Here is a 23,672-nt window from a genome sequence, read left to right as displayed (position 1 = left end):
GCTGTAAGTCTTGGTGATCTGTCGATGTGACTTGAGCAACGAAAGCCATCAGTTTCTTTTATTTTGTTTAGTTTTGCTTGTTTGGGGAAATCTGGTTTGGAGCTTTCAGCAAATGGTTATGGTACTCAGTGTAGAAAATTCCCATCTTTGATTTTTTTCAGATTTTTTTTTTGCTTGTATAGATGTGTAGTTCGGTTGACAGGTTGTTGTTTGATAGGATGCCAGGAAGTTGTTCGATATCAAAGCTGGGTTTAAAATTTTTTCGTTCTCCTCGCTTGCATCTATATGAAAGCTTATTACTTGATTCATCATGTTAATTTCCAGCTCTCCAACGGCCCGAAGTAAAAAAATGATTTTGCTGTTTCCTTGCACTTCATTTGCACTTTCACAATCTGAAGTTGTTTTGTTCTTATAATTTACTTATGTTTTAAAGAGGATAGTGTCTGATAGTTCACCCTTTGCCATGCCATTTCATTCATATGATCTATTTTTCTTCCCCGTAAGAATGAGGAACCTGTCCGATGTTTTGTGTTTATACCATTTGGTTGCGTGTTATGTCCAAAGACTGGTTGGATTCTTCCTTTCCCATTTGTTTTCAAATTCTTGCATTCTATGCTTTAACAAGTTAGATTTTGTTTGGGTCATTTTGGCCTGAATGTTGTTTCAGCTAACTGAAAATGAGTCGTAGAAATAACGTTGCTGCTAAATGGAATTGCAGAAAGCTTGCTTTGTATCTTCTGCATGGAGTTTATATGAAAACCTTCCTCATTTTGGTTCTGCCATTCCCTTGCATGCTTGATAAGTCTGATGAGAACTTGAGGTTGGATTTATAGCTTGAGATGATTGTGTGAATCTGTCGTATAAAGTTTGCAGAGGCCTGCGGATGAAAATTGCAGCAAGTTTTATTTGACAGCAGAAGCTTTCCCCGTAGGTCTTGCATGAATTTGCATGAAAAGTTTCCAAAAATTGCACTCTAACCCCTTGGCTTTTATTTAATGCTTCTATGGCCCGAATAATTGGACAAACCAATCAAATTGGCCCCTTTAACTTCTTTGATTGTTTCAATTGGGTCTTTGTTGGTTCCAACTTGATGAATATGAGTTGTTTAGTTTACTTGAATGATTCAATTTCATGTTTATTTCCCTTTTGTGTGATTATTTCCAAATAAATTGGTACCTTGACCTTTTCTTTATATTTTTGAGGGCAAATAAGTAATTTCAATTCATTGGGACCCAATTGCAAAGGAGGTAACCTCTATCTCCTTGATTTTCATTTCTCTTATGTGTTCCAACGTGCTAAGTGAATTGCATGTCTACTTTGCTTTCCTAGCTTTTCTTTAATTCCTTTTACTTATGTCATTTACTTTTTATTTTCATTAAGTTATTCTTTTAATGGGGTATGTGTACACCTCTTGGCTTGTAATAGATAGGGCGTAGTAAGTAATTTGGTCCATTTTCCCTTTCCCTTTTGTTTTAGTTAGCAAATGTAATGGTTGCATGCCTATGTGTTATATGTTAAATACTTTATTAGGATTTTGCATCTAGTCAAGCATGCTAAGTGTTATGTGCTACGTGTTTATAAGTGATTCGCATGTCTACTCGCTTTTTATAGTGTGGATGAATGAAATGGATGAATGTACGTCACCACACTAGTCCAACGCTAGTTGTGGCTTCTTTTATCGTTTCCACTAGTCCAACGCTAGTCGGAATTCATAGGATGGGCTAGTCCAATGCTAGACCCAATAGGTTTTTTTTTTTTTCTCCTTTCTCATTAAGTGCATGATCACTACATATCACGCATTTTTCCTTAGTTTATCATTTGGTATGTTCCTCAAACCCCTTCCCCTTCACTTTAGGATTTTTGCATTTCATGCTAGTTATAGGGTTCATTTGCTTGAGAGTCCCCTTAAATATGGGATATAGACGAGTGTGGCTTTTTCTAAGCCTTAGCACGCTTGTATTCCCTCTACAAAAGGGTAAATTGAGTCACAATTTAGGTCTCCCCGTACCCAATATGCGTGCATTCCCTAGGTTCATGCATCCACTCTATCATTACACTTTCATTTTTTCCTCCCATTTGCACACGTACACCTTTTATCCCTCCATTTGCACACGTACACCTTTTATCCCTTCATTTGCACACGTACACCTTTTATCCCTTCACTTGCACACGAACACTTTTATCATCACTTGCACACATGCACTTCATATTATCATTTCACATACCGCACCTTGCCCACTCATGTGCACATTTTCACCTACATATTATTGTCTTTTATTACTTTTTCAAACTCATGTCCTCACATTGCATACATGCATTCCATTCATTTGCATCCCACTTGCATTATTCGTGACTTCTTCAAAGGATCGTTATTGGGCTTCACAATTAATGTGATTGGCACCACTCAACCTTTGAAGGGAAATTTCCCCCCAATACCCCTAGGTCTAGGGTTTTGCATTCATGTAGTACATCCAAATGTAATAAATTCTTTGGTTAAAACAAGAAAATCTTTGATTAAATCAACGCAACTAGACTTGGCTAGGTCGAAGGGGTGCCTTGGATTTTTATCCTTGCCTTCCCATTCGTCAAATGTGACTCCCGAACCTTTTTCGTTGGTTTACGTGGACTAGGAGTCGTTCAAAAAGGTTTTCTACTTTTTTTCCTTTAAAAAATTCACTTTTTGGGTGACTTGGTACACCCTAACTCTATACCAAGTGGCGACTCCATTTTTCATATAAAAAACCCTTTTTGAACTATTTTTTTTGGGTCAAATCGTCGCATTTTCAAACCCCCATTTAGACCCATTTTTCTTTTAAATCACGATTCATTTTCCAATCACAAAAAAAAACATTTTTCCAAACCATTTATTTATTTATTTATCAAAAAATGGGGCGCGACAGCTTCACCAATCACTAATTCACATAGATGTCCATGCTTGTGTTTGGATGCTCTACTTTCATGCAACTTGAGTAGTGGAGATCTGATTATGAGTAGGAATTTAGTTACTGGTAGAAGGCATGTGCGAAGACCTACTGGCTCGTTGGAGCTGAGTAACTCTTTTTTTTATTCAGTAAAAGCTCTATCTGCTGGTAAGAGTTTGAGAGGGCAGAGGAAGAACAAGAGTTTGAAGATTGTAAGTGAAGTGGCCGGACAATATGAGGAAAACTTTGCTGATGTAAAAGTTGTAAGAACATTCACTATTTGTCCTAGATGCTTATTATGTTTCCTTTGATCCTAGTATGGTTAATTTTTTGCTATATGTTGATTAATTTATTATGGGAGAATGTACTGGTGTTGCTATTTGTAGCTTTTTGTGCCTTTGCGGTACTAATTAGTCTTCTTCTGAGGCTGAGACCTTTTAAGTGTTATCTAGAGTCAAATCTTGTAGAATGATATTCAGCTTTAAAAGTTTATTGCAATAATTAAGTTTTACTACTTTGTTAAAGGATTCAATGTATGTCCTTGGTGAGGGAGGAAATGTGAAACTTAATCTTTCAATTTGGATTGAAGTTCTTAAACTTCCTACCAGGATGAGCTGATTTCTTTTTATCACGTTGAACTCTGATAGCACTATAATGACATAGATAAAGGGGAAAGAAAGGGAATCCACCATCCCCATTCTTCTTGCCTAGTTTGCCATAAAAAGTCTTAAATAGTACCATCTTCTGAAGTTATGGTAGACTTCATGTCAATTCTTATTCTTTATTGGAATGAATTTTGGTTCAATATTTGAAAGAAGCAATCTTCATCTTGCAAATGGAGAAGAAGTTAACTGTGAGAACATTTAGATGCATATAGAAATAGATAGACACGGGTATATAACTCACTCCTTTATTGTACTATTCTTTTTTTTTTACTCCTTTATTGTATTCATTATTACATGTTACTTGTTATATACTTGTACCTTTTGACAAGTAATTAGCAACTGTGAAAAGAATGTTGGCACATTAATTGGAAAACCATTAGGTTTAACATCTAGTCAAGGGGTTGTTCTTAACCATTTATGATCAGCAGCATATTAGTTATAGATTAGAAAATTATTCATGAACTAGCTGATGATGGGCAAATGGAAATAAAAAGGTATGATAAACTAGCTATATTTTTTAAGAAAGAAAAAATTATTATCTACAATTTGTCTATATTATTATCAACTGCATTCACATTATTCATTGAGAATAGAATTATCATGGGTAGCTGGGTGCGATTATATGTTTCACACACTAAATCATGTTTCCACAAAGATATTGGATTGATCTTTGCTGCTGTCTTTGGTGTATTGTGTTTATTGGATATGCTACCATCACTTCATGTTCGTTATCCTAATTGTGCATGAATATCAAAATTCTCTTGATTACAGTCATAGTAGACTCTAATGATCAGATAGATTTTTATCGTTCACTTCCTCAAGTTGTTAAATGAATCGGCTTGCAGTCAATTCTTAACTTTTTCACATACAAAGCTGTGAAGACTATTATGAACCAGCTCTTTGAGATGAACCCTCCCCAGTACCGATTGTTTAATGAGTAAGTAAAATTTTCCTTCTGGGAGATGTTCTGCCTACTTTTTTCATTCTTTTTTTTTTCTTTTTTTTTTTCAACAAATGTTAGATCCTGCTTTTTTCATTCTTGATGTCCAGCTTTATATGTCTTCAGACACAACAAGTAAAACTTGGATCTCACTTGAACATCATATTCGAACAACATTTCTTTCCCCTAGTACTTGCAACTTGCAAGAGTTAAGCCTGAAGTCAAGCCTACTGTTCACAATATGCATTTTTTCTGCTTCTTGTCTTTTCTTTTACCTATCTGAGCTTATACAAGAAATGAGTTGCTGGTTTTTCATCGATGAGTTCTACAATCAAAACTTCTTACTTTGTTGCTCTTTTTTTCTTCTAATTTCCAAAGAAAGATTGCTTCAAGTTCTTATGTTTTGTGATTTTACTATGTGTTTCAACCTCAACAGTTATGTTGCTGCAAATAAGCCTCGTGATGGGAAGCGATTCATCCGCAGCCTAGCAAAGGTATCCACTGGGGAAGTCTTATAGCATTAGGTGCATGAATTTCTAGAGCACTCTTGATTGGTGGCACGTGCTCTAGATTAGTGGCAGGCAAGCCTAATAGGTTCAAATCCATCATCTTTTGACAGGAGAAGCGTGAACTTGCAGAAAGAGTGATGGTATCATGACCTAAGCTCTACGCAAAATGGATTAAGGTAAAAAAAAAATGTTGCTGGTTTAATATTGTGACAAGGATCTTTTTGTGCTTGTGGAAGATATGCACTATGATGTTTTGCAATATTACTGCTGTTTTTTACTTTTCTTTTTTTTTTTTTGCACTTTCAGAAATGTGATCATGCTGCAATATACCAAGAAATCTCTGATCAAAATTTGGTGTTGATGCGAAAGCGGCTCATGGAGACAATAATTTGGTCTTCTGATGATACAAACACTGAGAAGATTGGATGAATGGCTCCAGCCACTTTCAACAGTTTCGATCTTCTGCTATAATTCTCGTTTGTGTAATGCATACTAATTTGTCAATTAGGAAAATTCATTTATAGTGATTTACTTTTAAGTTAAGAATTGGAATTGTTTTAATCACATTGTAGTAAGTGAATATATATTCTTTAGATTAGCTTAAAAAAAGGAATAGGAAAAACGACTTTGATTTTTGTGACAGCCCCACCTCCCCCTAAGGCAAACCAAAGGGTTCGGCGGACCGCCTGCCCAGCTCTCGCCGGGACTCAGTCGTTCACTACAGTTCTCAAATAAATTACAAGATAAATCCTAAATATACATCAAATGTTTCACAATTTATATATACTACAAACTAAAATCTCAAGAGATACAAGCAACACTAATTTCCAGCATAAGACAAAGGTCCTCAGTTCTCACATAAGTACAAGTACAAGTACAATCTCAAATATTACGCAAATTAAAACTAGAGCTCTAACGGTACAGTAGATCCTCCAACCATTCACACGGAGAACTTTAATACAAATGCTTCCTTCACCTCGAGCCCTGTGGAGGGGAATAAAATAGTTTTGGGGTGAGCTAGAAGCTCAGTGAGTAACCAGTAAAATCAGTAATCAAATCAGTTTCTCAATAGTTCATTTCAATGATGTCATGATTCAATAATCAAATGTACTTTTATTGCTCTTGTGAGCCAGGGAGATCATGGTACTCAGACGTCCAATGCTCAAATAGATCCAGTAATAGTGAAACAGTAATAGGGAGCCCTTTAGTGCTCCAGATGAACAGTAAACAGTGGTGGAGACATTGGTTCTAAGCCCAAGACTTCCCAAGAACTCATTTAAACCAAATCATGTCATGAACTCACATGCAAACACACATGATATGCAATCGAATAAATAATGCAAGAAACAGTTCATAAGCAGCTTTGGAAACAGTTTGGGTCACTCACCAACCACGGCTCAGGAACTGATGTGAAACCCCGATCTAGACAATCAAAACACCATGGCTTAGGCAGCGGAAATTTGACCCAACTAATCCCTAGAAGTCACGAACAATTTTGATATTATCTCAACCCGTAACTACTCGAATTAACGAACCAAATTGGAGGTAGTAGAACGCCACAATCAAGGAGATACTCGATTGATAAGTTCGGGTGAATAACTTGAGAAGATTCTCAAGTATTCAAAGGAAACTCTCTTGCCAAAGAGAAAGTGAAAACTCACTAATTGTATTTAATAGCCAAAAACTGATGTGAAACAAAGAGGAAGTGGGGCTATTTATAGCCCTTACAAGCATTAACCCTAATCCAAAAGTTGACCAAACTACCCTATGTGACGACCCCACTTCTCCCAAGGGCGAACCCAAGGGTATCGGCGGGCCGCCTGCCTAGCTCGCGCCAGGACTCAAAACTTAAAGTTCGAAAGAGCACTAAATACAATATATACAATCCCAAAAGAGTTATAATTACATTCTCCAAAAGTATCGAGTCAAACCACCAAAACAAAAACAAACATCCTAACTGTTCAACTATTACAAGCCAAACTAACTATACTAGTATACGAGCCAAAAGTCCCCGCGTCGGCCCCTGCTAAGGAAAACAAAAGGAATGGGGTAAGCTATATGCTTAGTAAGTAAACAGGGGCGAAAGCATAAATTTCACGTAACAGTTACACAATAAGAGTAAAGCAAAAGCAGAAAAGTAACATCACATAATAAGGATACAGGTGGCTCCAAAGCCAACTCATGTGCCATGCGTGATCTCCTGCCGACACTCCGTCGACCGCAAATAATAGTCCGTAGAACTTCACTTGTACACCCACCGACACCTTATCACCCTCACTGGCCAGTCACCTCACAAACTTGCCCGGGCGAACGAAATCACAAACTTGAGCTTAAGTCACAAGCTCGGGTCACAAACTTGGTCACCTTCTCGGTGAACCGGATTTACAAAATTGGTTCATAACATGAACCTACAAACTTGGTGACCTCAGACTAAGTTGGACTGCCTTCGACCAAGCCCTAACCGGCTCGAATAGTCCAACCAGGTCAAGAGTTCGCCCCAAACTCACAAACTTCACAAAATTATTCAAAATCACAAACTTTGCAAACTTCGCAAACTTTATTCGAAAGTCGCCCCGAGCCACAAGCTCAAGGGTTTTGGTTCCAAAAGGTTCATACACATATGCCAAGTACAATTATACATTCAAATTAGGGTTTAGGTCGAGTGCGATAAAGTACACCCTCGCCTAAGTGCCCTTTTCACATATCTCAAACACATAGCAAAGAAAACATACCAAACTGGCCTGAATACTTACACAAAGTACAAAAGTAGTACAACCGTGAAAATCACTTCGTGCGTGTTCGCTAGTAGGGCCCACCAGCTCCGCCTAGCTCACCACGATCTGAAATAGAAGATTGCATCACATAATATCGCAAACGACTACTATCGTGCCTAAAACAAGCAAAACGGCAAAAACGGCACGCGCGCACGTAAATATGACGAACGGAAACGGAGACGGCCGTTAGCGGAAACGGCAGATTTGACACTCGTTTCTAGTTTACTCATAAGTTGAGCTACGAACATCGGATTAAGGCGTATGAGACGCCATATCGAAGCTTAAAGGATGAACAACAACTGTTATGAAGACATCCAGAACTGAAACTGGAGGCTTTAGTCCCAAATGAACCAAACACAATCACTTACGAAATCTGGCCAATGCACAAATGGTCAGTTTTGAGTGCAAACAGTTTTCTATGCTACACAAGGTCAAAAGAGCTGAAAATTGGCAGTTAGATAGTTCATTCCAAATGGAACAACTTTCATGAAGGTCGGCAATCCAAATTCGGAACGGAAATTGGTCATCAGGACCAAAACAGATTTCTGGTCATTTTCACGGGCAGGCCTTGTTTGCTCGGCTATATCTCAGGTTTTATAAATCCGATTCATGAAATTCCAAGGGCGTTAGAAAGCTCTGATATAGGGCTATAAGTTTGGTGTTTTGGTCAGAAGCCCAAACAGCTTGTAACTCAGTCAAATGTGAAGCCAAAGTTCCAGCCATAAACTTTCCAAAAACGTACTAGAATCACAAACCGTATTTGACCTCAATATGCGGTAATGGCACCAAATTCACTACGGTTATCGGATGGGGGTGTAAGACCCACCGTTTCGAAGCTAAGGAACAGGGGTACAACAATGTAGAAGGCCACTCAGTCCAAATCCTAGCACAACTAGGTCAAATATGCAAAATACAAATCCAGAATTACCAAAACAGGTTTGCAAATCACATAAAACTGTAATGACTATAACTTAGTCTATACAAGTCCAAATGCCGAAATTCCAAAGGCATACGTTAGATAAGACATCCAGCTACATTTCATCAGAAGACACCAACTTCAAAATCCAAACTAATTCCAGCCAAAATAGCCAAATACCAACGCAGTTTTCGCATTCTGACCAAAGCAGAACAGCTACAGTAATTTCGTCATATCTCATTCTACATTAATCCAAATGACCTGAAATTTTGTAGACACCTCAAACACATCAATACCTACAACTTTCATGTTTTGAGTAAAGTCAAATTCTGCCTCTAACCCTATGATCCAAAACCGGACAGAATTGGGGATTTAGGAACCCTAACTTTTCAATTTTCACACCAAATCCTAAATTGGTTGCATTTATCCACATTTCACACTCACTAGAGTCATTATAGGCTATTACCATTCATCATATTCAACCACACCATCATAATCCAATTAAACCATAAAAATCATCATAAAATGGAAAACTTCACCAAATCACTTCAAACCAAGATTAAAACCAGAAATTTCAGCACTCTTATCACTAATAAGCACAACATAAGCATCATTAGGTGTAGTAGGGTGTTTCAAGCTTCACTTACCAAGAACCAAGAGAGAGGAAGATGTTGGGCACCTTAGACCTTCAAACAAACTTCACCACAACCCTTACTAGCACTAGAAGATAAGATTTTATGGAGTGAAATCTAGTCTAAGCTTTTGTTTATGGAAGATTGAAGCTTATGGAAGCTTGAGAGATGGAAAATTTCCTCCCTTCTTTGAGCTTAGAGAGCCGGCCACCAAGGAGAGAAAAATGGTGAATTTTGAATGATTTTTGAGATATTTAACCTTTGGTCAAAAAAGTCAAAATTGTGAATAGTAATTCTTAAAGTCCAACCAATCATATTGTGACACTTGTCACACTCATTAATGCATTCTTATCTTCCTTTTCTCTCTCACATCACTCACTTCACACACTCTACTTATCTCTTAACACCCGATAAATTTTACACAGTATCCGGAATTTAACCTAATTGGCCGAATTTTTCCGAACTTTTCGCACTAGTGGGTCCCACGTCCGATATACGTTCTTAATTTCTCAAAAACTAACTAATACTAGAAAAATCATCTAAAAACTCTATTTACTCAATACAAATTATCTGAGGCATTTTCTAATAAAGAAAATGTAGGAAAACGGGTTTTCAATCTTAACCGGAACTTAGGGTTTAAATCTTAATCCCTACTTAGGGTTTTCGAAATACTCCCAAAACCAAACGTTACCGCCCAATTAATGAATATATCAACGTAGAACGAACTGGGGCCTCACAATCTCCCCCACTTAGGACAATTTCGTCCTCGAAATTGCAATCAACGAGCTAAGGGTTGGAAAACTCGAAATAATCAAAAGATCAAAAGGTGTACATTTATATACAAGTCACGCCAAAATGTACGCAATATAATGCACCATATACACCAAGAGACATTTCAAGTTAGACAAAGTCAAGTGCAGCAAGTACTATTGACGCAGGTATTAACATACCACAAGTAAATGACATGTAGGGACAATACAAGGGCAAATGAAAGAAACGCGACTTGTCGTCCTACACTCAGTGAAAACCACCCTCGTCCGGTTTCTTACTCCACTTCCCAAAGTGCCCGTTGATCTCTTGTACTCACTCTAGCCAGACAAAGCTTGTTCATGTTCCCCAAAATGCAAATCTCAAGTACTTAGCAGCGCCTCAACTCTGGAGTACTCAGGCACAAGAATCCGAAATAAGATAATTCACATCTCGAGCTGCAGTCCCAAGAGTAAACTATCTACAATCGGAATTCCTACCTGACATACCTATCTATGGTCCTCAGATACCATTAGAAAGATTTAAGGCCTATAACATTCGCAATTCATAGCTTCACTTAGTCCCTCATACTTATTCACCACTTAGTCCAGGGTCACTCCACGTAGAAACCACGCGAAGCAACTATAAATTTTATCCCTCAATTGCTTAACTTTCAAGTCCAATCAAATCCCACAGTCCGGTATCCTAATCTTTAATCTAGGATACACTACAGAGATCTGAAGCCTAAGCTCTGATACCAACTGTGACGACCCCACTTCTCCCAAGGGCGAACCCAAGGGTATCGGCGGGCCGCCTGCCTAGCTCGCGCCAGGACTCAAAACTTAAAGTTCGAAAGAGCACTAAATACAATATATACAATCCCAAAAGAGTTATAATTACATTCTCCAAAAGTATCGAGTCAAACCACCAAAACAAAAACAAACATCCTAACTGTTCAACTATTACAAGCCAAACTAACTATACTAGTATACGAGCCAAAAGTCCCCGCGTCGGCCCCTGCTAAGGAAAACAAAAGGAATGGGGTAAGCTATATGCTTAGTAAGTAAACAGGGGCGAAAGCATAAATTTCACGTAACAGTTACACAATAAGAGTAAAGCAAAAGCAGAAAAGTAACATCACATAATAAGGATACAGGTGGCTCCAAAGCCAACTCATGTGCCATGCGTGATCTCCTGCCGACACTCCGTCGACCGCAAATAATAGTCCGTAGAACTTCACTTGTACACCCACCGACACCTTATCACCCTCACTGGCCAGTCACCTCACAAACTTGCCCGGGCGAACGAAATCACAAACTTGAGCTTAAGTCACAAGCTCGGGTCACAAACTTGGTCACCTTCTCGGTGAACCGGATTTACAAAATTGGTTCATAACATGAACCTACAAACTTGGTGACCTCAGACTAAGTTGGACTGCCTTCGACCAAGCCCTAACCGGCTCGAATAGTCCAACCAGGTCAAGAGTTCGCCCCAAACTCACAAACTTCACAAAATTATTCAAAATCACAAACTTTGCAAACTTCGCAAACTTTATTCGAAAGTCGCCCCGAGCCACAAGCTCAAGGGTTTTGGTTCCAAAAGGTTCATACACATATGCCAAGTACAATTATACATTCAAATTAGGGTTTAGGTCGAGTGCGATAAAGTACACCCTCGCCTAAGTGCCCTTTTCACATATCTCAAACACATAGCAAAGAAAACATACCAAACTGGCCTGAATACTTACACAAAGTACAAAAGTAGTACAACCGTGAAAATCACTTCGTGCGTGTTCGCTAGTAGGGCCCACCAGCTCCGCCTAGCTCACCACGATCTGAAATAGAAGATTGCATCACATAATATCGCAAACGACTACTATCGTGCCTAAAACAAGCAAAACGGCAAAAACGGCACGCGCGCACGTAAATATGACGAACGGAAACGGAGACGGCCGTTAGCGGAAACGGCAGATTTGACACTCGTTTCTAGTTTACTCATAAGTTGAGCTACGAACATCGGATTAAGGCGTATGAGACGCCATATCGAAGCTTAAAGGATGAACAACAACTGTTATGAAGACATCCAGAACTGAAACTGGAGGCTTTAGTCCCAAATGAACCAAACACAATCACTTACGAAATCTGGCCAATGCACAAATGGTCAGTTTTGAGTGCAAACAGTTTTCTATGCTACACATGGTCAAAAGAGCTGAAAATTGGCAGTTAGATAGTTCATTCCAAATGGAACAACTTTCATGAAGGTCGGCAATCCAAATTCGGAACGGAAATTGGTCATCAGGACCAAAACAGATTTCTGGTCATTTTCACGGGCAGGCCTTGTTTGCTCGGCTATATCTCAGGTTTTATAAATCCGATTCATGAAATTCCAAGGGCGTTAGAAAGCTCTGATATAGGGCTATAAGTTTGGTGTTTTGGTCAGAAGCCCAAACAGCTTGTAACTCAGTCAAATGTGAAGCCAAAGTTCCAGCCATAAACTTTCCAAAAACGTACTAGAATCACAAACCGTATTAGACCTCAATATGCGGTAATGGCACCAAATTCACTACGGTTATCGGATGGGGGTGTAAGACCCACCGTTTCGAAGCTAAGGAACAGGGGTACAACAATGTAGAAGGCCACTCAGTCCAAATCCTAGCACAACTAGGTCAAATATGCAAAATACAAATCCAGAATTACCAAAACAGGTTTGCAAATCACATAAAACTGTAATGACTATAACTTAGTCTATACAAGTCCAAATGCCGAAATTCCAAAGGCATACGTTAGATAAGACATCCAGCTACATTTCATCAGAAGACACCAACTTCAAAATCCAAACTAATTCCAGCCAAAATAGCCAAATACCAACGCAGTTTTCGCATTCTGACCAAAGCAGAACAGCTACAGTAATTTCGTCATATCTCATTCTACATTAATCCAAATGACCTGAAATTTTGTAGACACCTCAAACACATCAATACCTACAACTTTCATGTTTTGAGTAAAGTCAAATTCTGCCTCTAACCCTATGATCCAAAACCGGACAGAATTGGGGATTTAGGAACCCTAACTTTTCAATTTTCACACCAAATCCTAAATTGGTTGCATTTATCCACATTTCACACTCACTAGAGTCATTATAGGCTATTACCATTCATCATATTCAACCACACCATCATAATCCAATTAAACCAGAAAAATCATCATAAAATGGAAAACTTCACCAAATCACTTCAAACCAAGATTAAAACCAGAAATTTCAGCACTCTTATCACTAATAAGCACAACATAAGCATCATTAGGTGTAGTAGGGTGTTTCAAGCTTCACTTACCAAGAACCAAGAGAGAGGAAGATGTTGGGCACCTTAGACCTTCAAACAAACTTCACCACAACCCTTACTAGCACTAGAAGATAAGATTTTATGGAGTGAAATCTAGTCTAATCTTTTGTTTATGGAAGATTGAAGCTTATGGAAGCTTGAGAGATGGAAAATTTCCTCCCTTCTTTGAGCTTAGAGAGCCGGCCACCAAGGAGAGAAAAATGGTGAATTTTGAATGATTTTTGAGATATTTAACCTTTGGTCAAAAAAGTCAAAATTGTGAATAGTAATTCTTAAAGTCCAACCAATCATATTGTGACACTTGTCACACTCATTAATGCATTCTTATCTTCCTTTTCTCTCTCACATCACTCACTTCACACACTCTACTTATCTCTTAACACCCGATAAATTTTACACAGTATCTGGAATTTAACCTAATTGGCCGAATTTTTCCGAACTTTTCGCACTAGTGGGTCCCACGTCCGATATACGTTCTTAATTTCTCAAAAACTAACTAATACTAGAAAAATCATCTAAAAACTCTATTTACTCAATAAAAATTATCTGAGGCATTTTCTAATAAAGAAAATGTAGGAAAACGGGTTTTCAATCTTAACCGGAACTTAGGGTTTAAATCTTAATCCCTACTTAGGGTTTTCGAAATACTCCCAAAACCAAACGCTACCGCCCAATTAATGAATATATCAACGTAGAACGAACTGGGGCCTCACACCCTACATACTTAAGAAAGATTTTGGGCCTTACTTACTAACAAATGGGCCGTAATTAAACTAGCTTAATTACCTAGACTTTCTAAAGTGAGAAATAACCAAAATCAACGAGGAAAATCAAATAATCCTACTAAACTCAAGCATTCGTGCAATCAACTAGTCTTCACTTGAATTTTCCCATTCCCCATGTGCTTGAATGGGCCTTGGTCTTTATATTCTCATCATTCCCCTCCTCTTAAAGGCGATTTGTCCCCAAATCATGACTCTCTTACAAAACAAAAGTGATGAGAGCATGTGTATAGTCACCAAGCAGCCTGCATGTCGCCGTCTTAAGCGAAGAATGATCATGACATCCTTGTGTGGAACAAGGACAACTCGTGGTGGTGGTAGATACATGTTGCGGACAGCAAGATTTCCATGAAAATGGTCACACAAGCGACGTCTCAACCCTATGGGTGGATCGTGAGCGGACGCCCGGTGAACCAAGGTTTGGTTGGGCTGCGAGTTGTACGCATCAAGACGTGCAAAAACTGCATCAAAGGCCAATGTAACTCGACTAGTGTTGGTTGGAATTACTTGACCAGCACTTTCTTCGCAGATCTCTATGGTTGCGGGTATTGCACACTGCAAGATGAAGGATATCTGACCACGAATAACCTGCACAAATGAAAACACGTTAAACACCACAAAGGTGGAACGATCCAGCTCCCAGTGCCCGATGTTGTCCTCAGGTTTAGCGAGCATGATCAATGTTCGCCCTTTCTTTTCCTTGCCTTCTAATCGATCCAACTCCCATTCCCTCTGTAAAACATTTTGGTCCTCTCGAACTTGTGTAGGTGAGAGTGGAACAAGTATGACCCTTGTCCCTTTATGCATGAATGAGTATTTGTTGGAATGACCTTCATAAGTAACCTCGCGATCAAATTGCCAAGGTCTTCCAAGAATAAGATGGGCAGCTTGCATAGGAATCACGTCACACACCAACTCATCCTCATATCTCCCAATGTTAAACTTCACAGAAACTTGCTTGGACACTCGCACTTCGCCACAATCACTAAACCATTGAAGCTTATATGGTGTAGGGTGATCTTGGACAGGTAGGTGTAACTTCTTGACAAATAAGGCACTGGCGACATTGGTACAACTTCCCCTGTCGATAATCAAGCTACACACTTTCCCGTTAACTAGACATCGGGTGTAGAAGATGTTGGTACGCTGCTCTTCTTCATTTGTTCGTTGAGCACTCAATGCCAACCTTGTAACAAGGCCTAGTCCAACTGGTTGGTCAGGGGCAATTATCTCTTCTTCCTCAACCAATGGTGGCATGCCTTCATACTCATCCTCCTCATCCGTTAGCACTTCACCACTTGGAAGCATGAGCATAGCCCTTCGGTTTGGGCATTGGGACGCGATGTGACCGAAACCTTGACACTTAAAGCACTTAGTGTCGCGGTTTCTAGGTTTAGATGCCCCTAGATCAGCCTTAAATTCGGCCCTTTGGGTCGGTTTTGAAGATGATGAACCAGGCACCCATGCTCCATTCGAAACCCCACTTGCCGTGGCTGACTTTTGCTCGCTCGTGTGGGTAATCTCGCCTTTATACGGTGGAGTTCTCCAATTTTCAGATTGGACGCTGGAGCTTTGGTGGGGAATACCCCTCCTCTTGAGCCTCCTTTCCACCTTCACAGATTTGTCCAATAATTCATCCACGTCAAGATAATGTTGGAGCTCCACAACATCGGCATTTCAGCGTGTAGTCCTCTCAAGAAACGTGTCATGGTTGCTTCTATATCCTCCTGAACATCAGCCCGTAGCATGGCCATCTCCATCTCCTTGAAGTAATCCTTAACTGTCAAACTTCCTTGGGTGAGAGTTTGCAATTTATGGTGCAAATCCCTGTGGTAATACGCTGGTATGAAGCGCTTCCTCATGATCCTTTTGAGTTCTTCCCAAGTGCGAATGAGTGGTTCTTCATTTCTCCTTTGTCTGGTACGAATCTGATCCCATCAAACGGCTGCGTATTCAGTGAACTCAATGGTTGCCAACTTCACTTTTTGGGACTCTGAGTAGTGGTTGCAGTCAAAGAGCATCTCAGTGTTCCTCTCCCATTCCAAATATGCTTCAGGGTCCGACTTCCCTGGGAATGTAGGAATTTTGATCCCTTTAGTTCATCATCCCCTTGATTAGGGATGCGTTTGTAATGCCGGAATCGGTTTCCATCTGCCATGTCCTCCTCATTGTTCGAATCACCTAACTCCTCCAAGTATGGTGGTCTCTTGGAGGCATTCTTGCCTAGGGTTGATTGCTCCACCTTATCCTCCAGTATATCAATTCTCTGAGCCATGCGATCAATGGCGCCTGTTAATGCTTCAAGAACATGTTTCATGTCATAAGGGTCACTTGTCGCATGAGTTTGAGACATGTTTATAGAGTACCTGCAAGGCTCAACAAACAGTTAGTAGAAACTGCCTCACTCACTCCCTTACGTGTTTCACTCACACTCGTGTTTTCACACACTAAACTCTCTAATTATAAGCTTGCCAAATATTCTCAAAGCTTTGATTTCGCCTTTGAAGAGGTTAGATTAGCTCAAAAGTTGTTCAATGGCTTACCAAGGGTAAGATCACTTAGCAGGTGGGATGAGTTTTAGGGACTCAAAACTGATTTTGGAACTCAACTCAACTAAGACAAGTAACACACACGAGACTTGATGCGGACTTGATGCGACTCAATGAGGGACGCAACTTGACTCAAATAAAGCAAGGAAATAATGGCAGAAGTTTTGGATCCTAGATAGGACTTACCCGATCTTGCACTTGGCTTTATTTATTTTTTTTGGAATGTGTAACACACGACTTCTTGGACCTTTTTGGGTAGGAGTTGCGGCCGGTGTAGGAGTTTCCTACGCTATTCAAGTGCCAATCAGAAATTGGGATTCCAAGTAGAGCTAGGATTTGTTAAAGCAAACCCAAGTCAACTAGGTTTCCTAATTCTAATAGGTTTCCTTTTAATGGTAGGGCCGAATCTGGTTTTGTTTGCTTCTTTCCTCCTTTTTTTTTGTTTTTTTTGGTGGTAGTATGACACAAACCAGGTTGTTATTTTCTTCTCCCAATTCGGCACAACCCAAGACAGATTCAACTATGGCTTTGAACAAGAACAACCGTGACTTTCAAGAATCAAGAACTATGTGAAGTTGGTTTCAAGAATTTTAAGAAACACCAATGGTTTTCAAGATTTGGTCCAAGATTTGTTTGCAATTCCAGATTTGATTCAAGAGTTTCAAGAATATCAACAACAAGGTAAAACAGCCGTGCAAGATACAATTTTCCCAACCCTCTTGTTCAAGAAATCCGACTTTTCTTCAACAAGATTAGCGACCAGAATTTTCTGTTTTGTTTTTTTTTTTTTTTTGAATGAAGGCTCAAACGGACAGACCTAGACACGACTTCAACAACAAGGTGAGAAGCAAGTGCGGACAGAATTTTGTTCAACAACTCCACGACCAGAAATTTAACAATGACCAGAAATTTTTTTTTTTTTTTTGGTTCTAAACAAACGAACAGATTGGGATAAACATATATGACTCAAAATACACGAAAAAAAAAAGCTATAACCTGGTGGTTGTCGACTAGCTCTGGTACCAACTGATGTGAAACCCCGATCTAGACAACCAAAACACCATGGCTTAGGCAGCGAAAATTTGACCCAACTAATCACTAGAAGTCACGAACAATTTTGATATTATCTCAACCCGTAACTACTCGAATTAACGAACCAAATTGGAGGTAGTAGAACGCCACAATCAAGGAGATACTCGATTGATAAGTTCGGGTGAATAACTTGAGAAGATTCTCAAGTATTCAAAGGAAACTCTCTTGCCAAAGAGAAAGTGAAAACTCACTAATTGTATTTAATAGCCAAAAACTGATGTGAAACAAAGAGGAAGTGGGGCTATTTATAGCCCTTACAAGCATTAACCCTAATCCAAAAGTTGACCAAACTACCCTACATACTTAAGAAAGATTTTGGGCCTTACTTACTAACAAATGGGCCGCAATTAAACTAGCTTAATTACCTAGACTTTCTAAAGCGAGAAATAACCAAAATCAACGAGGAAAATCAAATAATCCTACTAAACTCAAGCATTCATGCAATCAACTAGTCTTCACTTGAATCTTCCCATTCCCCATGTGCTTGAATGGGCCTTGGTCTTTATATTCTCATCAGGAACCATCCATCATATATCGTTGCCTTGCTCAAGTCCAAGCCCTTCAACTCAAACTCAAAGCAATCTAATGCTTTCAAAGATCGGACAGCATATCCCCTTAATTTCCTTACTTTTCCATCCTACAAGCAACACCAATTCATCTTAAATCAACCACATACACATCATAAACTATCAAATATACCTTTCGGCACAATATCCATAACTGAAGTTACACTTATCATATTGAAACGAATCTTATGGCGTTTCGAAGCCAAAACATATATCTACATTTCTTATGAAGTCTTCCAAAGCCATATTGTCGCGCCCCATTTTTTGGAAAAATAAAATGATTGTTTTTGTGATTTTATTGGTTTGGAAAAAGTGAATTTTTTGATAAAAATAAAAATGGGTCTAAATAGGACTTTTGAAAATGCGACGATTTGACCCAAGAAAAATAGTTCAAAAAGGGTTTTTTATATGAAAAATGGAGTCGCCACTTGGTATAGAGTTAGGGTGTACCAAGTCACCCCAAAAAGTGAATTTTTTAAGGAAAAAAAGTAAGAAACCCTTTTGAACGACTCCTAGTCCACGCAAACAAAGAAAAAGGTTCGGGAGTCACATTTGACGAAGGGGAAGGCAAGGATAAAAATCCAAGGCACCCCTTCGACCTAGCCAAGGCTAGTTGCGTGATTTAACCCTTATTTTCCTAATTTTTTCCTACCCAAAGTATGTATTTGCAATTTGGACAAAGACTAATGAATGAGAAATGCAATCCTAAATCTAAGAAATGTCTCTTATGAGGCTTGTGGTCCCATTCACATGAATTGTGAAGGCCAATAAGAAAGACCTCATAGAAAATCGTGAATGATGCAAATGAGGACTCAAATAAGAGTGTAAGTGTGCAAAGTGTAGAGAAGGGCATGTGTGCAATTTGAAAGTGTTTGTGTGCAAATGAATGAAAATATAAATGCTCGTGTGCAAGTGAACAAAAATAGTAAATATATATAAGTAAAAATATAGGTGCAATGTGTGAGGTGAAAAATAAAGAAGTGAATAGGTGTGTGAATATGGTATATGGATTAAAAAATTTAATGAGGAGAATAATGAGAAAATGAAAATGTATGAACTTAGAGGAATGCATCAAGTCGGGTACGGGGATGACATCTAGTTTTATGATTTTAATTTTCCCTCGGATTAGAAGGTAAAACTAGCGTGCTAAGGCTATCGAGTAGCCACACTCGCTCGTTTCCCTTATCAAGAGGGGATTTTCACGCAAATGAACCCTAACTAGCATGAGATGCAAGTCCTAAAGTGAAGGGGAAGGGGTTTGAGGAACATACCAAGTGATAAACTAAGGAAAAATGCGTGATATGTGGTGATCATGCACTTTAATGAAAAAGGAAAAAAAAGAACCTATTGGGTCTAGCATTGGACTAGCCCTTTCTATGACATCCTACTATCATTAAATTAGTGAAAAAGGTGAACCACAAACTAGCGTTGGACTAGTGTGGTGACGTACATTCATTCATTCCATTCATCTATACTACAAAAAGCGAGTAGACATGCAAATCACCCAAATCAGGTAACACTTATCATGCTCGACTAGATGCAAGATCCTAATAAAGCTTTTAACATATAACACATAGGCATGCAACCATTACATTTGCTAACTAAAACCAAGGGGAAAGGGAAAATGGACCAAATTACTTGCTACGCCCTATCTATTACAAGCCAAGAGGTGTACGCATACCCCATTAATAAAAATCAAAAGTAAATGAAATAAATGAAAGGAAATAAGGAGAGGCTAGGAAAGCAAGTAGACATGCAAATTTCAATTAGCACATTAGTCCACATAGGAGAGAAACAAAAGGGGTAAAAGAGATTATACCTCCTCCTAATGGTAAGCAAATGAAGGAAAATGGCTTCAAAACAATAAAGGGGTCAAGGCATCAACTTAAAAGTAAAGTATAAGCAAAAACATCAAACCCACCTAATTGCAACTTGAATGAGCTCAAAAAATGCTTAAAGACCAAGAAAACGGAATAACCCGTCCAATTTCCAAGTATAGCATCTACTAAAGACCCAAAACAAGCATTACTCAAACATTCAAGTCCAATTGAAACGTTTAAGCACTTCAAAGATCCCAAAAATAGAGAAAGAGCCAAACAATGATTGAAGTTGCAATGATTTTAGTACTTAATTACAGGATACTAGAACATACTTGGGCTTTTGTGGAGCAAAGAGAAACTTAGAGGGATCAAATTGATTAAATGTTCCAATTACTTGGGCCTTAGTAGAATAAAGGGGGACTTGAGGGGTTGAAGTGCAAATTTTGAAAGTCATTTGCATGCAAATTCATGCAATTACGTAGAGAGTTTTCTGCAATATGCATTCAACATTTTCTGCAACTTCAAGCTTCCCAAACCAGCAAAGATCATCATTTAACATCATTTGGCATCTAAACACTTTGATTCACACAACTCAAATATGAGCACTCAACCATTAAATATCAAATGAAGACAAGGGAATAAACAAAGAGAGGACATGCGTGGCAATTGAAAAAAAACAAAACTCACTATCATTTTCTGCAACATCAAGCCATTTAGTAGCCCAGGCAACTTGCAAAAATTTGAAACAAAGCCTCGAACCCAACATTCATCAAGTTCCATAAACCCTCATCAAACATAGGACTAAACATGCAAACAACGGAAATCTGAAATGGGAAAAGCTGGCAAGTTCCGAGCTCATTCACAGGTTTCTGGGCTTTCTTATCAAATGTGTAAATCATGCGAATCAATCTCCAAGCAAAAAAAAAAAAAAAAAGAATTGCAACTCACTCCCTTTAACACTAGACCCACCATCAAGATTACACAAACAACCAGAAAAGGAGGAACTGTGATCAAGAGAGCATCAGCACAGACTTGCCCGAAGTTTTAAGCCATTTTTCTGGGTTGCTTGTTTAAACACATAAAGGCCAGCCGTAAACATCAAGTAAAGACTCATGGATTCATCAAATAACCCCATAGGAAGCCTTAAATCCATTTTCTTAATAAGACTCATCCCATGAACTCTCATTGAATCAGATCTTATCAACCAAACAACATGGCCAAGACACAGAACCAGCGAAAACTCAAAACAGCAGCAAACATTCAAAAGATTCACATCCGTGGCCTCATCTTTCATAAAAACATGTTTAAACCCACAAAACAAAAGTTATTTGTTACCTGAGATATTAGTACAGTTGAATGAGCGTGAGATCTGCCCAGGAATGTGTGCCGATTCCAAGAAACGTGATCGAGAGCTTCTGCCGCAAAGGTTGCTGCCTCGTCAAGCCGTCCTCTTGCTCTCGCTCTCAGCTTCGCCGTCTTTCTCAAATCTTTCCCAGATTTCCTTTGCCCGAAAACCTTTTCTTTTTCAGCTCACCACTGCCCAGCCACCCTTTCGATTCTATTCTCAGCCCTTGCAAGTTTTCTGGTTTAACTTTTCAAGACCCTTCTCTCAGCCGTCACCAAATTTTCTCTCCTCCTTCCTCTGCAGCCGCCGTTTCTCCCTATGGCCTCCTCCTTGCTCTCAAGATTTTTCCTTTCTCTTCTAAAACCCTCAGCCCGTAACCCCAGCTCTCGTTTGGGTTCCTGCTCCACCCCCTCTCTAGCTCTCAGCCGCTGTTTTCTTTTCAGATTTCTTCCTTCCAGATTTGCGGCCGTCCTCTTTTCTGATTCTTTTCCCTTCAGCCGCTACTTCCTCTCTTCCCCCCCCAGATATATTTTTCTTGCTTGCTCTCAAGATTTCTCTCTTTCAAACTCTCAGCCCCTAACCCCAGCCGTCAACTTGGATTCTTGTTTCTGGTTTCCTTTTCTTTTTGTCCGCCCCCGTTGCCTCTCTCTCTCCCCTTTTCAGCTTCATACCCTAGCTCCCTTCTAGAATCATCCTCTCCTCCAGGTGTCCTAGACACCTGGCCATTTATGGCTAAATATTGCCCTCAAGGCCCTGCTGCAACTTCCCCTTGCAAGCTGCGGCAACACGCAGCTTTTGTATGCTGCGTATACTTTTTTTTTTTTTTTTTTTGAACTAATAATTTTACAAAATTGATAAATAAAACTAAGTAATAAAAAAAACAACAATTTAAGTAATATTGCATTAAAATAAACAAACTAAAAACAAAGTTGCATTTTTCAAATTTTCCTTTCATTTCCATTTTCATCTTTTCTTTTCTTTCCTTTTTTTTCCTTTTTTATGATTTTTCTTTTTTTCTCTTTTTTCATGATTTTTCCTTTTTCTCTTTTTTTCATTTCAAGAAATTCTATGCTAAAAACTTACAAATAAAAATAAAACTAAAACTAAAAACTAAAAATCGAAATAAACTAACACGACAAATAAAAACTAAAAATAAACAGTAAATGAAATTACACCAAAATTTTGGTGTCTACAGTTTGCCCCTCTTCGTCTGAGTTTTGAAAAAACTTGAGACAAAGAAGTAGACACCAAATACTTACCTGTGTTATTGGGCTGCAAAAGATTCCAACGAACAGGAATTATAACACGGGACTGACCCGAACATGAAGAATAAAACGGGACTGACCTGAACCAGAATTGAAAACGGGACTGACCCGAACAGAATTTAAAACGGGACTGACCCGAACAGAATTTAAACGGGACCGACCCGAACATGAATTTAAACGGGACTGACCCGAACAGAATTTAAACGGGACTGACCCGAACAGGAATTTAAACGGGACTGACCCGAACAGGAATTTAAACGGGAATTTAAACGGGACTGACCCGAACAGGAATTTAAACGGGACTGACCCGAACAGGAATTTAAACAGGACTGACCCGAACAGAAATTTAAAACGGGACTGACCCGAACAGAAATTTAAAACGGGACTGACCCGAATAGAATTTTAAAACGGGACTGACCCGAACAGAAATTTAAAACGGGACTGACCCGAACAGAATTTAAACGGATGAATTGAAGTGAAATGGAGTGTTGGTGGGATTGACCCATGTTAATTGATGATACAAGTGAAAGAAGTGAAATGAAGTGTTAACGGGACTGACTCATGTTTGTTAATAATGCAAATGAAAAGCTCGCTAGTGGGACTGACCCACGGTTAATGGCGAATGAAAAGAAATGCTCACTAGTGGGACTAACCCACGGTTAGTGGAGAAAGCACGGTCAGCGGGATAAAACCCGGTCCTGCCGAGGTCGGAGGGATAAAACCCGTGCCCTACGAAAATAAAAGCGGTCAGTGGGATAAAACCCGAGCCTGCCGAGGTCGGAGGGATAAAACCCATGCCAAACGAAAAT

General features: G+C 39.1%; 1 long non-coding RNA gene across 1 annotated transcript; it reads left to right on the top strand.

Moving 5' to 3' along the window:
- Positions 1–373: 373 nt before the first annotated feature.
- LOC140006387 (uncharacterized) lies at positions 374–5,021 on the top strand. Its single transcript, XR_011813989.1, has 4 exons — positions 374–1,247; positions 3,072–3,184; positions 4,432–4,523; positions 4,963–5,021. It is a non-coding gene; the product is annotated as an uncharacterized lncRNA (long non-coding RNA).
- The last annotated feature ends 18,651 nt before the right edge of the window (positions 5,022–23,672 follow it).

The sequence above is a fragment of the Coffea arabica genome, chromosome 1c, assembly GCF_036785885.1.
Source record: "Coffea arabica cultivar ET-39 chromosome 1c, Coffea Arabica ET-39 HiFi, whole genome shotgun sequence".
NCBI lineage: Eukaryota > Viridiplantae > Streptophyta > Magnoliopsida > Gentianales > Rubiaceae > Coffea > Coffea arabica.
The sequence above is the reverse complement of the archived record's forward strand: the minus strand, read 5'-3'. Positions and strand labels throughout refer to the sequence as shown.